At 44.6% G+C, this 17,701-nt stretch overlaps 1 long non-coding RNA gene across 1 annotated transcript; it reads right to left on the bottom strand.

Moving 5' to 3' along the window:
• Nucleotides 1–1,490: 1,490 nt before the first annotated feature.
• LOC125759373 (uncharacterized) lies at nt 1,491–11,974 on the bottom strand. Its single transcript, XR_007416980.1, has 3 exons — nt 11,717–11,974; nt 11,465–11,648; nt 1,491–2,440 (listed from the first exon to the last, which is right to left on the bottom strand). It is a non-coding gene; the product is annotated as an uncharacterized LOC125759373 (long non-coding RNA).
• Between the last annotated feature and the right edge of the window lie 5,727 nt (nt 11,975–17,701).

Here is a 17,701-nt window from a genome sequence, read left to right as displayed (position 1 = left end):
CTTGTTTGCAGTTCATCCGCCTTGGTGCAGTTGGCCTGCATTGCAAACTCATAAACGGCATTGTGTGTTGCTGCCATGTCTTCCGTTACTTTCTCTCAGTAGCATGAACGAACGATCCGCACCCGTTTTGTCTGCACTACAACGGAGATGCCTCAACTTCAGCCTATGTTAACCCCCACTGCCTTTCAAGGAACTATGTCAACAATGCCAGCACTATGTGCTGCTGGGCCTCATAACATAAGCTTGCTCAGTGGCACAAACTGTCCATATACTTTTGCCCCACAATGCAACTGTGCCATTCTCAGTGGTCCGTATTGGGAAGCACTCCAGATCTACAAACACTATGATGTGGTGTTGGCTGCTAGAAAATGACTCGTTTATAACAGCGGAGTTTTGCACAACATAGAAAGGGTTATGAATGTAAAAATGGCCATCCACTCCCATTTGTTGCACAAAGCTACGATAAAATTCATATGGATTTCTCATAAAGAACAGCATTTTAGTTGGCGAAAAATTTGACATGGTCCACAGTTTGAACTCGAGAACGACTTTTTTCGGGGTGGTCGCTCTACCATTTAAGCTAACCAGTATGCTAGTAATCAAAGTGCGAGGGCAAATTCAGTTTGAAGCGCATGGACACTGAATATGACAAATGAGTTCTGTGGAAAGCACAGTAGGTATAAGTAGCTTATAACCAGCTGCAAGTAATGTTTTTTCTTTCAAGTTTGATTTTCATAAACAGATATTAACGCAGAATCTTCTGCTAAAAGCTGCTGCACGTTTCCACAGGACCCATTTGCCACATTCTGTGTGCTTTGACTTTTCAACTAATTGGCCCTTACACTGCCCATTGCTAGCCTACTGGCTATCTCAGTTGTAGAGAAACAGCCCTGGAAAGGTGTTGGTTCCAGGCTTGAGCCCAGGAACAGTACGAATTTTTTGTCTTCCTTTCTGAGAAATCAGTATGGATTTCCTGGTAGCCTTGTACAAAACAGGTGGATGGCCATTTTTCAATTCAAAATAACTTGTTCTCTACACAGATGATGTATGCGAACACAACTGTGATGCCTTGAATCATGTCTGGACGAGCTGGGCTTGGAGCATGTAGCCAAATGTGATGGTAGGAGCTCCAAGTGAATGTTCTCAAATGTTCATTGTTCCAGTGCTCCCAGAACGAGGAAAAAGCTGGGACACAGCACTGTGTGCCTTGGCTTCTTTCCTCGCACTGTGACATAATGAAGTAGTACCAACTAGCCCAGTTCATTGCGCTCTAAAATGTGTTTAGCTACTTGTGATGCCGTTCAGACCAATCTGCTTGGCACATTCACAGGTAGCAATAGAACAGAGGGCTGCCGAGATAGCAAAGCCATAAATGCAAGGCCTGCGCGTGCACATCTGAGCTTGCAGAGATAGTGTCCTGCATAGGTCACTTGCTTGATGAATGTGCAATAAATGCAATTTTTTGGGCAATAAAGGTGTGATGACATATGCAATTTCTACATTTATTTGCTGCAATACAGAAACGTTCTCGATTTGTTCGAGTAGTGATTAGCATTTATGAAAGATAATTAATGCAAGGTCATGCTATATGTATTACTTTCAATTGAAAGACCCTGTGGCACAATCTTAATTATACAAAAGTAATATACAGCCAGCAGAGTCAACATGCGCCGTACAACTCCTCTCAAGTTTCAAGGAGGCTATCTGGGTAACAGTTGGGAGCATTCGCAACCAGCCGGACAACACATGGGTGGCCCTGAAAAGGGCCGTTTCATGGCAGGCAGCATTTGCCAAGTTTTAGTAAGGTTGAAAGTCGGGTGAATTGGTGACAGAGCATCTGAACATGTAAAGCAGCGCACAGAAAAAAGACACAAGAGGATTAATATGATTCAACAGGACAACTGTTGCACTTGCCACTAGTTTATTCTTTTAAAAAATATGTATATAGTACATACCCACAAGTGCACCACATGCAACAATGACTTTTGCTCATAACGGTGCTTAAAAAAAAATTTGAATGTTGTGCACTTGTGCATATGTGTATTACCCCCTCCTTTTTTTCCCTTCAAAATAAGCTAATTGCAAGTGCAGTGGTTGGCCTGTTCAATTGTATTCCTCCTTTCATTTCTTGTTTTTGTGTGCTGCTTTACACATTAAGATGATCTAAAGCAGTCTTGGTTCATGTTGGGAAGGTAGGCGAAGGAATTTGCTGCACTCGCAGGACTTCGTGGCCTTTTGTGTTGCAGTGGCTGCACTTCAGCAGCCTGTAGCAGATACCCAGCTCGCTGTGTCCATGTGACTTCACTCCAGGTCCGAAGTCACGGGCAAGAGACCTGACGATTTTGGCCAGCTGATCGATCCCTTGGCCTCCGTGCACATGGTACCCATCAATTGCTAAGAGCGCACGTCGTGGCTCTTTCGAGGAATTGAGAAACCGATGCTGTAGGAACAAAAAAAATTAGTGCAATTAGGAAAAATGTGATGCATTGAGACAAGAAAGAACTTGCAGATCAACTGAAGTCACTAAACAAAAAGAAAGGGAAGTGAACAACATGGGACCACAGCCTACAGTTTCATAAGATAATGGAAAAATTTGGCAACATAACGTGTTGCTAGTATGCTGCGATGTGAAAATTTTTCACTGCTAGATGGGGCTCAGCCGGAACTTTTGAAATCAATACACGCTCCTTTGAATGTTTGCATTGCCCCTGTATATGTGGCTTCCACCAATATCACAGCTTGAAATTACATAGCCATCCACCCCGTGTGTCAGAACGGAACTAAAACAAAAACAAAAAGATATTTTTGGCCGGAACGAAAATAACAAACGTTATCTATTATTTCGTTCCAGAGTGAAACCGAAATATTTTTTATCAGTTTTCAGTTCCCGGGAAAACCTGGAACAACCGAGGTCATGCAACGTGAGCAATAATACATATGTCAGGGTATAGTGTTAGCGCTTATCTCATGCAAGAATTCCAAAGTAAAGATGTTCAAATTTTATGAAAAATGAAAAGAGTGGCAACCAGAGCTGTTTATATTAATGCAAGTGGACTTTCGTGTGCCAGTCACACTAGTGTGGAGAGGGCATTCTCGGTGCTGAAGTTTGTTTTATCAGAACAGCGGTCTTGCACCCTCGATGACGGGCTGCTTCTGAGAAAATGCTCACTCCCTTGACACAAAACATAGAACCTGCTCAGAAAATTCGTAATTCACTTTTGAGAAATTTAAATACAGTAACTTGGAAGGGTGCTAGTTTTGAGGTTTTGTGTGGCTGGCCCAGAAGCCCCCCAGGGACGAGACCAAGACAGACCAGCAACTATCTTTACTCTGCCGAGCCTCGTCCGCAACTGCCCGCTGCCAGTGGCTGCTGAGTGCGAGCTGCGAGCGCACCATCGCTCATCATTCTCTTCTTCTACGGCCAGCACACTCGCAGCCACCGCTTCTATACTGCCCCCTCCCCTCCGGTGAAACTGGGGAGGAGGGCGCAGTAGCCGCTATCCTTGGCCACAGCGGACAGCACGTGGCGTGCACGACCACACGTCGGCACGGTTCGTCCACCACGTAACCAAGGTCCCGGTGTTGTCCGTGGCAACTGGGGGCTCCGGGGCTCCGCATCCATTTTCGGGTTAGCAGTCGTCGTGGCAGCCGCCTTGCTGCCACCGTTTGTGGTTGCCTGCTCTTTCCTGTTGCTGACCTCTGGTTCTTCCTTCCTATAAGTGTATAGAAGCGTATAGACAAGTATAAAAGCGGCGGCTGCAAGCGCGTCGTCCGTAGAAGAAGAAAACGAACGAACTCGCAGCTCGCAGTTGTGGCCGAGACTCGGCGGAGTAAAGATGGTTGCTGGTTTGTCTTGGTCTCCTCCCTGACGGGTTTCTGGGCTTGCCACAGCCACGACACCCCACATAGCTCGCGCTAGTCTGTAGCAATTCGTCGTACAGTTACTTGCGCTCCTCTGAAGAATGCGGGAAGAACGTGTTTTACCCGTCCCACGTTCTTAAGAGGAGCGCAAGTTTACCACAAATCCTATGTTTTTATCGTTACTTTACCTTCAAATTTTCGCATAAAAATAAGAACCGTTACAAAACATTGTTTTTTTAGTTCCGGAACAGAAACTGAACTTTTTTCGGTGGAACGAAACTAAAACCGAAGCGAAAAACATTTCGTTCCGACACCCTGCATCCACCATTGCGATGAATCACTACTGAAAGCTGACCAACCACCACTGAAGCTATAGTGACAGTACTAGAATATGTACCGTACTTACTCGAATCTAGGCCGCTCTCGATTGTAGGCCGACACTCGAAATTCGCAAGGCCAGAAAAAAAAAAACTTGATCATGGTACTCGAATCTAAGCCAACCCCCCACTTTCGCACATTGTTTTTTATAAAAAAACATCAGCTTAGATTCGAGTAAATATGGCACATGCATTTCAGATTAAATTAATGGTTGCCTGCACATTTGTATAATGCCCCAACTGCTTTGACACTAATGCAAGGAAGCAGCAGCCAACGAAAATAAATATGAATATTTCAGCCTGCCATACATGGAGAACACGTGCAAGCATCCAATGTTCATATGTGAAAGACAACAGTGTTAGAGGAGAGAGCCTGGTGCGGATAATAGAAGAATTTTGACACAGCAAGCCTGTGATGTACACTTCACTACATAGTCAAAAGTCTGATAAAAACTTGTCAGATGGGGAAGGTACCAGATTAATATATTAGAACGCGCCTCAAATTTTTTAAAAGTACATAAAATTGATGCTTCGGGACCACTATGGCCCCATTGCTCACACTAAAAAAAGCATCAGTGGGGCGCCTATGTATAGCCTATGTGCCACAGCGTGCAGGTAGGGCAAATTACCAAATGTACAGCTAGTTCCACATTTTTCCGATTTCATAAAGATTCCATGAGCAAACATGAAGATTACTACTTTGTAACAGATAGAGTGTATTCAGATAACATCGGTGCATGTCTGTGGACCCCTTTAATTTCGCTGAAAAAAAAAAAAATATTTTGCTGTATGAGTCCCTAGGCCACGAAACCAATGTTAGTTTTGCGAAAAAAAAAAATTTGCCTAAGTCAAAAAAATTTGGACGGAAGTCTTCACTCAGCAGAACTGCTTTTCGCGAATTTCCCGAAAATACGATTTTGACGAGATCCTACAAAGAAATTATTGCAGCTGCGAGTCAATTTTTCTTGGCTTACTGTGAGTAACGTGCATTTATAAAATGTTATGTTGCAGTTCTGTTGCCCATAACTTATGCAAAAGAAGTTGCAAATACGGCACCCATTGCTCAATAATGCTCTAATTTCAGATTTTTTCACTCCGCGTCTATAATACTCGAAATTCCCAAATTTTCCAGAGATTTGCCACGCATTAGGTTAACCATTGTGCTAAGTATGATTGCCGAGGATGATGTCAGACGCAAACCATAAATGCATATGGTAAGAAACGTCTCTAAAAATAAAATACTTCAAAATTCAGTTTAAAAAAAAGGCCATCTTCAATTTTCTTTAAACTCCCCAGAATTAAAGCCAAGCACGTGCTCTAACTTAATCTCTAAAAACATGTTGCATTATTTTTGTTAGATAGGAGTTACAAAGCCACCAAAGTGTCCAAATTGACATCAAGTTCACACACAACCACTTAAAGGGGTGGTGCCATCAAATTTGTGGCTTGTGCATTCTTTGTTGCAAACATTTCTTATTGATCTAGGAAGCATGAGACACACTCCCAAATTCATGTATTCTCTCGAAACTATTTCACATCGCCTTATTTGTATGAACGACTTTCGGTTTCGGTTTCTGGGCGACAAGTTGGACACCGACATCACCGTGTAGGAAGCTAGAAAAAGTGCACCCACAAAGTTGTGACACATGCAGTGCTGCATTGTCTGCTCTCGCACACAGATGCAAGCAACCGTCCGGACGCCTCCAAAACTTGCTAAAATCCTCCATCATCCGCAGATGGTCGGCGAGCTTTCAACAATGACTGGTAAAACCCGTTTTGTCTACGTAACCCAACAGCAGCACCACATTAGTGAAAAGATGTTGCGTGGAGTTTTGCACAAAACTCTCCACAGAATGGTACTGCACTGTTAAACGGAACGTCTCAAACAAAGGTGAAAACCACCTAACGTTATGGAAATTGCAAGCAGTATTGAATCCATTGCAAGAGACTCTTGTCTGCTGAGACAGTCATTTCATAACAACTGACCTACCTTCATTTTAGAGACTAAAAACATGAATTCACTTCACAAGTGCAACCAGTACTTGCTGGAAGCAATCCACACTAACCAGCTGCTGAACTCACTGAATATTGGCATGACTCTGCTGCTCACTACCCGAGGCCAGCAAATGCTGCAATGACATTGCTGTGCCTATAGTCGGGTACAACTTTAGAAGACAGGAGAGGCCCCGCCCAGATGACCGAAGCGCAGCAGCCAATTGCCTCCGCGACTAAAGAAATAGTCCCGCTAGGCATGTTAGGCATGTTCTCCGTCGGCGGGGTCACCGGCCGTCCGGCTCATGACGTCACCTGAAGTGCGCGCCTATTGGTGGAGGCTCGTATGCATCCGCCTTTGGGGGGAAAATGCCGCTGCCTTCTAAAGTTGTACCCGACTATAGCTAATGAAAGCTGTGATGTTGAGAGGGTTCTTTCAGCTGAGGTACAGAGTCGTCCACTTCCACCTTGAACACCGCACCGTGCGGCCAGCACTCCGCGGAGCGCCTCTCTTGGTTGCTTGGGTAACTAGCGCGTATGCGCAGTGACAGCTCTAGGCGGAGCCTTCGCCGCGTCGTCTGCTAAAGCACGGCAGCTCTGCCGAATTGTACTTGCTTTGCGGTGAAGCTAACTTCGCTCTTGCTATGCGCATGCAAATCCAGCATCCGGCATGGTTAGGAAGAAGCGAAGCGACTGCACCTTGTTCCGTCTAGCTTTTGCTGCTAGTGTTTTCTTTCATTTCTGGATGCGATCTCACAACCAATAAACCTCGGTCCGTGCATGAGTAAACTTTCACAGCCGCGCTTGAACTCCTACAACTAAGCAACTCGGCTCCTTTGAGCCCAGTAGCCAGAATGTTCCCGCTGCTCACGCAAATGTTTTTGATCAGCTTCAAAGCTAGGCGCCGCAAAATTGGCGATAAATGCATGGTAAGGTCTGACATAACAGCTTTAAATGTGCGAAAGTTTGGATTGTTACTCGCCTGAAAACAAAAGGATGTGAGCAATTTGCCAATTTCAGAGAAGTTACATTACATTCAGGTGTTATCAGCACTGCTGCCTTCATGCGCTAGCGAATTTAACTCGCCAATAAGCCGCCCTAATTTGCTACTCATTTGCAACCATGCTTATTCGTACCATTCATGCAGAAAAATGAAGAAGCATTCTAATAGAGTTTTCAGCTGAACTCGTATCACGCAATCAGTTCACCAAAGAAGCGCCGCTGACAAATGATTACTTCTGTAAGCAGGCGCTGAATAAAGCTTGACTCCCTTTTTATCGCTAGGTGACCCAAAGCACCGCGTATCGCTTTATATATTTCTTGGCTCAAAACTTTAGCACGAAGCAGAAAGTTTTCCGTGAGCCTTCAATTCACAGCGCAATATTTTTTTATTGTTGACTTTGTGTCGCCAAACTTTCAGCTGATGAAAACAACCGTGTGAGTAGCGGGAATATTCTAACTGTACGGCACAAAGCATCTGAGTAGCTTAGTTGCGGGAGTGCCAGCCCGGCTTGGCGATCTTATGCACGGGCCAAGGTTTATTACTTTTAAGATCGCATGCAGAAAAAGAAAACAGTAGGTAAAAAAGCAGTGCGGAACGAGGCGCAGTCGCTGCGCTTCTCGATTTCCATGAGATTAAGTTACCTTCATCGAAGAGCAAGCGCGATTGGGCGGAGCCGCTGCGCTTTAGCAGACGACGCGGCGAAGGCACCACCTACAGTTGTCACTGCGCTTGCGTGCCCCAGCCGCCCGCGAGAGACGCTCCGCGGAGCGTTGGCTGCACGGTGCGGTGCTCAAGGTGGATGCCTCTGTACATCCAAAGGTGAGACAGCTCTCGAATGAAGACCAACATGCTGCACACGCAAATGGCAATGTACGTTAACAAGGACGCGTAAAAAATCGGTGATCAGCTTTTTGTGAATTAAATGTGTCTTTTCCTAGATGTTATCAAGGCTCTTTACTGTCCTTTTGACTTATCAATTTGTGTAAATGTATTTCATGTAGCATTTCTAAACTAAACCCCCCCAAAAACATGCAGTTCAATGATGGTTCCACGAAAAATGTGATTTCTCTCAAATTACCAGCTTGAAAAATAGCACCCAATTTTTACCCTCTAATTTGAAAAAATATAAAACAAAAACAAACCACCGTAGTTATGCAATTTGTGTTAGAATGCTTTGGCTTCCTGTGCGACACAATTTGTACAAACCTCACCACCAGACAGGCATAGATGAGACTCTGGCTAAGAACATGTGCAAGGTTGTAACCAAGCTGATCATTGCGCATCATAGCAACAATAAGGCCATCGTCATCACCATGACCAAAAAATAATGAGCCACCGATCAAGACAACAAATGTGTGTGTGTGTACCTTTCATCACATTTACCACCAATCATAACAAGAAACGAGTTCATACATTTGTTCATATTTGTGTGTTATGTGCTAGACAGCTTCACTGGTAACCTGCCTTCACAAAATGGAATGGCTCGAAATTTTTATCACAATTTTACGCACCAATTCAGTCATACACACAACACATTGTAAACAGTGGTAGTTTAGCACAATAGCAATAATACACCAGCAAACGAGCAAGGCCTTATCTATAAGAAAGGAACATTGTGCTTATAAAGCCCCTGTTGCTGTGGTTCGTGTTTGTGCACTCAGCATGTATACGCACTGCGCATAAGCACCACGGCTTGACACAGGTTGCCAGTTCCCTTAGTCACAGTGATGGCAAAGCCGCCTCTCAGCAATCACTCCTTTTGCCTTATAAAAAGCATAGAATAAAGTGGGGATGCCTAATAATATAGACTGTAATATCAAGCACGAATTATGGTGCATGTAAAGAACAGAAGACTGTACAGCAATCCGAATGGCTCCTTTGCACAGTATGAAGGCCTGTCCACCAGGCTGCACAACAAACCGGTTTTTGCAACATTGAAACACATTTTAAAAATGCAAATCCTGTTGAAACTGCAAAAAGTGTGCTAGATTCTATCACTATAATTTACGGTCCTTCCATTTCCACTAGGATATGATAGCACGTTCTAGCCAGTTAGTTGTCTGTGTTTCTAACTTAGAATTATTATGTTTAAGCTGTTGCATTAACGTAGACAGAACTTTCAATGGCAAACTTGTAAGGCATATTGGGAAACACCCAATGGCTCTCTATTGATGAATAAAAGGCTTTTACAGGGCTCTAAAATTGCCAAAGCTCCGAACGAGTGTGACTATTGGTGTTGAATCCTTCGTCTGAGGCAAGCTTTGAGATTGGGCTAGTTGCTAATCCATCTTCAACAAAAAGGGTAGGAGTGGACAACAGACAAAGAAGGGAACAAAGACAACCGTTCCCTTCTTTGTCTATTGTACACTGCTGCACTGTTTGTTGACGATGAACTTCGTTTGAGGTTTCTAGTCTCACTGATATAAGTCGTATCAAAGTTCATGCGTGGAATTTTGTAGATTACCCCTGGTAACTTTTATTGCTCCAAGAGGTCTTTAACATGTGTGAGCTGTCATGTTACCTAGTTTTTTGGCATCTGGGAAATTCTCACACAATTAGTGTAAAAAAACCTTGCAAGTGACTCGCTTATTCCCTGCACCATGGGATGCCCACATACTTTTGTTGTTCCCGTTTGTCCTCCCAAAGAATCAGAGTGCTCCTTAGACAAATAGTTTCCAGGAGGTTACCCACAAAATGCGTGAACTGTGACACATCCTACATTAGTGGAACGAAAAGTTCAAACAAACAACAAAACACCATAAAAAGTGCCTTGAGAAAGGCAAGACATGCTCAAACACTGGTGGATAATTATTCATTACTAACCAAGCGATTAATTTGGACACCACTGCTCTAATCGCAATGAAGAAAATCTTTATACATCTGATCTCAAATGTGGTATGTGTGCAACTTACTTTAGCTGTACATGTGTTGACCTACCCAGGATATACACCAGCACCCACTGGCACCTAGGCCATAAATAATCACCCTCTTCGCATTCTTTATTGTGAACAAGGGGCCCATAGTGGTTCTGAAACGTTAATTTTAATTGTTGCCTTTTCAAAAGGCACCTCACATACATGAACCCATTTCGTCGACAGGTTTTCATTCGTCCACTGAAACAGATCGAGATAGCAGTGACTTGTGGGCTTTCATTTATTCAAGGGTAACAAAAGTTACCTAACAACGTCATAGTGAGTTGGTTGTCACTGAGAAGGTGCGGACACTGGCGGTTTTCTGAATTTGGTATCACCACATACTGATGTTTCAGTCAAACATTTCTTTTCCCATGCCTTGAAAACACTGTCTTACTCTATTAGTGGCCTTCGGTGAGAAAGGCTAGGATGCTTGTGTCACTACCACTGCCATTGTTGATGAACCATTCCACGGACACTGGAATGGTTTATCAAAATTGTCTCTAACATACGAGCCAGCTCATGTGACGGCACATGCAAGCCATGTATTCTCAAATGCCTCTACTAAAAATGGCACCACGTTGCCTCACTCCGCTAAATCTAAATACTGAAAAGCATCCTCACTGTCCATGTATGTCACCGTCTTAAAGAAAGGGCATTAAATTTCAAGGCCTTGTTTTCCACTGTGTATAATGGCCACATGCAAGATCACTAAAAGGTGTGCACGTGCTTAACGTGCATTGTCACCTTCATTTCGGTATTTTCCCTGTATCTCAACATCGTGTGAACGCCTTGTCAATAACAACAGTCAGGTATTTCAGATGAACGCATATACACGGGAGAAAATTGCTAGGAGCACTTACAACTAAGTTTTAAAATTCGTTAGAATGCGGTGCGGACGGTACGCATCTACATACCGCTTTAAGGCCGAGACAGACGGTACGATTTTCCATGCGATGCGACAGCCGATGCGCAGGTGCGGCAGCCGGAATGGTGGCTGTCCGATGCTATGAAAGGTCACCATTCCGGTTTCCCCTCCGCCGCGTCGGACGTCGCATCGCATGGAAAATCGTACCGTCTGTCTCGGCCTTGAATCGGGTCTGTTGGCAGTGCAGGTTTACCGTGCAGCAATACGGATATGCCATACCGTCGTGGTCGGCATGTCAGTACTTTAACCCGCAAGACCTCTACCGCACCACTTTACCGCAAGCAATGAGCAACTAGCGCGGCTAGAAAGTTCTTTAAAAAAGCTGCGTGCCGACCACGACGGTACGGCATTTCCCTCAGCGGCGCGCACCAGTATGTCAGCGTAAACTTACCTCGGCGTTTAAGATTCGAACACACGGCAGGCGTTTCAGCGTAGCCGTCAGCTTGCGGTTCAGCAAGCGCGTTTTCTTGATCTGGCGCTCTGCATCGGCGTCTTCAGAGCTGGAGCAACGTGGCAGCACTTTGAAGACGTATACACCACGGGGGCCACATCGTCTGCAGTTGCAGAACTAACTTCTAAAATGTAAAGAAAATACAACCTTCAGTGACTGATGCCAAGCATCTCACAATTTCAGAATACGTACCCCTATTCTTGAGGGTCCGCGTTGGCACTGCAAACGTCGTTACCACCAACGTACAAAACGACAGTCTACGCGCTGAGAGTGCATCGCAGAGACGGCCTCAGCCATTCGCACAGCGTCAAAACCACCAAAACTAAATGTGCAGGTCTCGACGGATGTTTTCAAGTGAAGGCGACTCCTGCACACGCAAAGAAGGCATAACTCAAAGCCGGCGACTGCGGTGAGGTACAGGTGAGGGTACCGAGTAGAACATAGGCAAGTAAAGGCTGGGGACAAGGCCGAGGAATCGTCGGATCTTTCCCTAGCTACAACAGTACCTGTCTAGGGGCAGGGAGTACCTCCCTGTGGTAACGTCAGATCCGGTTTCGCGCCAAACCGGGAGAGCCCCGACTCCGGGGATACGCTTTCCACGTGGGAGGCCTAGGCCAACGAACCTAAATTGCTGGTTCATAATAAAGTTTATTCCTCCTCCTCCTCCTCCTTGAATAACAGCCATTCAGTATGCATTCATCATGGCATTCATTCAGTCATCAAAGGCATGTGGCACATTTGACACTTGCGACGCCCTCTAGTTAAAACGCAGATCTTAGAGGTCATAGTTTTGCTTCTTACAAGCGGCAGATGCAATAGATGGCGTCCTAAAGTCGACGTTCATGACGTATTTAACTCGCGCTGCCGCTTTCGTCACATGATGTGAAAAGAACAATAGGTTTGTGTAAATTACATAGATGTAATTTTAGCTGAGACATGGGTGAAATACGTCATAAACATCAAGCCTCAGAGATGCGTTTTTTTATTCCCAAGAACCCGTTTTTAGGGCAAAAATTTGTTAAGCAAGGTATTTTTAGTCGCCAATACCATGGCCAATACGAAGAATGTTAAACAAAGGAGGCACGTATTGCCATATATTTACAGGATATATTTCACGCGTAGAACTTGTAAATATATTACAGCACGTGTTTTTCTATTTTAAAACCTTTGGTATCGGTGACAAAAAAATTATCTTGCTTAACAAATTTGTGCCCTATTAATGGTTTTCTGTGGATAAAGAATTTCTGAGGCTCTATGACGTATTTTACCGACGCCTTAGCAGCAAAGCATGCCGCGCTCCTAACAATGTGCGTTGTTGATCTCGAAAGCCACTTGCACTTTCTTCTTTTCACACATGGCGGCGTACATAGACTTTATTAAGTATTAACTCTATGGCGGCGTAAAATGTTTTCGCACGACAAGTTTGTAAAAGGTCACGTCAGTCACACATTCTTAACAACGGACGGCAGTGCTACCGCAATTGCCGATGGCGGCAATTTTAAATTTCATGACGGATATTTACACAAAAGGGGGCCTATTTTCAACTCTGTTTCGTGCACATAATCGACAGGCATGTGCAATAGATCGTGCTTCGGTACGTATTGGTTCACATTCGGCACAGCAGTGTCGGGCGATCATACAGTAGCTTAAAGGTACTTGACTAATGCTTAATTACTGACTGCATACGGGCTAGTCAGTTCAAAATAATGTCCAGAAACCACTTGCATGATGCATTTCGGCAAGGAGGAAAAGGAAGCACAGTATGAAATGCGAAGCATTTCTTAGTGAACTTCATCCACTTTGAGCGTATCTATCTATCTATCTATCTATCTATCTATCTATCTATCTATCTATCTATCTATCTATCTATCTATCTATCTATCTATCTATCTATCTATCTATCTATCTATCTATCTACGGGATCGGAGGCATTGGAAGCCTTCTTCAACAGTGGTGGTTTTGCAGTGCCTCCGGGATCGGCCCACCTTTGACCGCGCTGCGATGTGATATGATGAAGTCATCATGTGACGTGATGATGACGTCATAGGGTGCAGTCATCACGTGACGATTTTTTGCATCACTCGTGTTGACGCTGACGACGACGGTCACTTTTCGCGTTTCATGAGGCACCTCGCCTTAAAAGATAGTGCCGACTTGCAGTTCGTGGGACTCTGCTTTCAAATGACAGCGATTTTATTAAGCACACACATTGCCAGAACCCTCGACGTCGTAGAATGAGCAATGCGCTTGCTTTTCAGGAGAACGCCCAAATGAGCACCGATTGCTTCCTGTACTTTCGTCGTAATACTTTTCCGAAATATCGCCGAACTTTGTGGTCACTGAGAAACTCTCGAACATGTTTTCTCAAACTAGCCAACTTTTAGCCGTTTGTAATACTTGAGGTAATTTTATGGAGGAACATAGAGAATTCGCTACTGGGAAATGAACTTTAAGCTGTTGCAACAACGCAGTACTGCTCCCACTAAAACGATGAGGTATATGAGGGCTAACAAGCACCAGAATCATTTCAAGAAATGGTTGGCTGGTAAGCAGTAGTGCAACGCGTGCTTGGGAAGCACATTAGTGTTAGAGAATCATCAGCATCAGCCTTACTACGCCCACTGTAGGGCTGATGCCCCTGCCATGTTCAGCCAATCAACCCGGTCCTGTGCTTGCTGCTGCAACATTATACCCTCAACCTTGTTAATCTCATCTGCCCACATAACTTCCTGTCTCCCCCTACAGTCAGGAACACAGTCAGTTACTCTTAATTACTAGCGGTTATCCTGCCTTCTCTCTGCGTGCCCTGACCACGCTCGTTTCTTCTTGATTTCCATTAAGATGTCCTTAACAGGACTTTTTTTCCCCCTTAATTGAAGAATATTTTTCTTTAAAGGGGTACTGACATGAATATTGTCAGTTGTTATTTTGCGTCAAGTGAAAGGTTAAAAACCTTCAAGAGCCTAGAAAACGTAGTGCTTATCGCGAGTGCACCCTCAAAAAGTAATTACAGTATGTTTTTAAAAGCCAGTTTCGGTTCCGACTGTACCCTGACGTCACAACACGGTATGAACTTCTCGTCACGTGCTCGCACAATATATAGTGACGTTGTGCGTCACCAACGTGGCTCCGTTGGTGACGCACAAGCAGCCATCTTGGAAGTTCTGATGACGCACAAGTGGCCATCTTGGAAGTATTGGTACCTATACGTCATCACAACTAGCCAGACTGCTGCGTGAAGTCCCCAGAATTTGTACTGTAGCCTGACGTCAAGCTAGTGTCGACGTCAGTAGGTGCGCCATGGAAAACTTCACTTTAATATCAACTTAAAATATCTCACCAGCATTTGCTGAGCTTCACACTTGCTCAGAGCCGTCTCTGCATACAGGAGATTTGTATGACAGAGTAAACTCGCCTTCGAAAAAAGGTGTCAGTACCCCTTTAATTGACGACGCTTTTCTCGGTGCCCGCGAACAGTATAAAAATGCGAGTGACGCAAAACACACACACACACACACACACACACACACACACACACACACACACACACACACACACACACACACACACACACACACACACACACACACACACACACACACACACGTGGGTGACGTCTGCACAGTTCGTATGTACACAGTGAATAAACGTAGATGAAAGTACTAATTGCTACGCTACTACAGTTGGACTTGAACTATAGGAGCCTCTAGGTGTGGCCTCTGCCATTAGCTCTGGCAGCGCGCCGGAGCTAATCGCGCGGAGTCCACGCTGTAATACCGAAGCCCAACGCTTCACGCTACAGGCGCTTTTTTTAAATGTGTAAGCATTGTATAAAATCGGAATATTACCGTGGCCGTAAAGTGAAGCGTTTGTAAATGAAAATATATGTAGGGGCATATGCAAATTGCCAGTAGATGGGCAAGAAAGGTCAGGTCCTAATAGAGTAAAAAAAATCAAGATCTATCTTTATTAGCGGTTCGCTGACTAATCAGCTCTCGAGGATAACTGGAAAGTTGAAAAATATTGGGAACATCGAAAAAATAATAAAAATAAATAATTAATTGACAATAAGCTAGCGATTAAAAAAAAAGGGTAACGTTGTGTATTCGGACTTAGCTTGATAATTGCAATAAGCTCTCATAATAAACCATTGATGAAGACAAATAAACAATTACTTAATTGCTAATTAGTCTGTAGTGAAATTAACTTGTAAAATATGGTAACTGAAGAACTGATGACAAATTTTGAAGATATTCAAGCTTATTCTTTGTTCAATATCACTTATGAGGTAATTAATAATTAATTAGTGATGAGAATACATTCGAAAATTTGTGGGGTTGGATCAAATTTGGTAATGTTGACAAGGTGTGCTAATGCAATATCATTGAAGATAAATCATTTTGAATTACTAACTAATTAGTCAGCGATAGATATAACTTGACAAATCGAAGATGGAGAAATAATTGAAAAATAGGAGAATAATCAAGGTCATTATTCGAGCTGGATAGATTACTAAATATCCGCTTTTATCTTTTATAACTGGTCAGTAATGAATATTGTAGCGGCACGCCCTCGCTCCCGCTTACAGCGACACGAACTCCGAGCGGTGCGCTCCGCTCGGAGTTCGTGTCGCTGTAAGCGGGAGCGAGGGCGTGCCGCTACAAATATCATTGGAACAATTGGTGTAATCAAATCTATTAAGTTCAGTAAAGTTAATTAAGAAAGAGTGCGGCGAGGACCATGTTGAGGTTCGCATGCGTCCGATGAGAATCGATGTCGCTCAAATAAGGTCTATGCAGAACTGACGAGTGTTCGATCGCGTTCGATCTCAGTCCTATGAAGGTCAGATGCAGTTGCAACGATCGATCGCATAATTTTATGAGAGGGGGATTTCAACATTGGCACCTTGAAAATGTTTGCATGCATCAGGATGGTATCCAGCGCTTATACCATTTATGCGCGAATTATGATCGCACAACATTATTCTAAGGCAATCGATCGATCTTACGCCACTGCCGGGCTATACATGCGATGCGCGTCGCGTCTCCCATCTAGCCCCGCTGACATGACACGTGAAAAAAGTGCTGCGACAGCCACGGAGTTTCATACTAGCACACTAGAGGGAAACCTGGTGTTAGTATCTATGGAATCCTCAACACATAGCATGGGAATTATGGGTACTACATCGATTTACCTAAGCTTCGATCTTTCTGCTCCATGTGGCCTGCAGCCGTTTTGTCGCAATACGAAGTTGAACAAAAGTTCAGAAGTCGCACTTCAACACCTTGACCCTTTTAAAAGGTTGCCCAATGCGAATAAGCTTACGTGTTTCACAACGGGCTATTCTTTTTCCGAAACAAAAGCCAAAACCCCGCAATAAACTGAGCCACAAGTGTGTTCGAAGCCGCAAGCACGAAGACTATGCAAATCCACGTACTACTTATCATACCCATGGTGGCTAAACGATCGCAGCGCCACAGTTCTCGTAAATATTGTAGGAAACTCTATGGTCACAGCCAGGCGCAACGTTTATAGAGCCAGGTTCTATAAACGTTGGCCAGGCGAGCGTCGCAGAGCCATTTGTTAGAGCCTTGGGCTAAGGTTTATTAATGCCCTAACACGCCACCTTGCGGCGTGTTAGGGCATTAATAAAATTATAAAACGCGCTGGGTGGGACGGCCGGAGCAGCGCCTCTTCTATTAGGGGAGGAGTTGGCCGGAGGAACGGCGCGCTGCCGGAGCTAATCGCGGAGGCCTCGGCCCCATGCATGCGTCTTTATCCGCGTCGATGCGGGGGGGGGGGGGGCACACCCTTCGATGGTGCGCCTGTGCTTACACATACTTGTGCGATGCACGTTCAACTGGTCATTTTCGAGCGCACCAGAGCGCTCTGGCGACGAGCGTCGCGTTAGGCTGATCGAAATCGAGCGCTCTGAATACGTTCGACTGGTTCTTTCAGATCACCACGCTCCTACTCAAAGCGCTCTGAGGCGCCCTCACTTTCACCTCGTAGCGCGACCGACATTTGATCGCGTGACTCCCAGGCCTTTTGTGTATGCAGAAGGATACGCGGAAGCGTGTTTTCTCTTCCGGCCTCTGATAGCTCTGGCAAGCGGCTGCACGTTCAGCTCGGAAACGCGTTCTCTGGCTTGGATCAAGAGCGGGCTCCGCATTGCTG

The sequence above is a fragment of the Rhipicephalus sanguineus genome, chromosome 7 (genome assembly GCF_013339695.2).
Source record: "Rhipicephalus sanguineus isolate Rsan-2018 chromosome 7, BIME_Rsan_1.4, whole genome shotgun sequence".
Taxonomy (NCBI): domain Eukaryota; kingdom Metazoa; phylum Arthropoda; class Arachnida; order Ixodida; family Ixodidae; genus Rhipicephalus; species Rhipicephalus sanguineus.
Note: the sequence above shows the minus strand (reverse complement) of the source record. Positions and strands in the feature narration are given on the sequence as shown.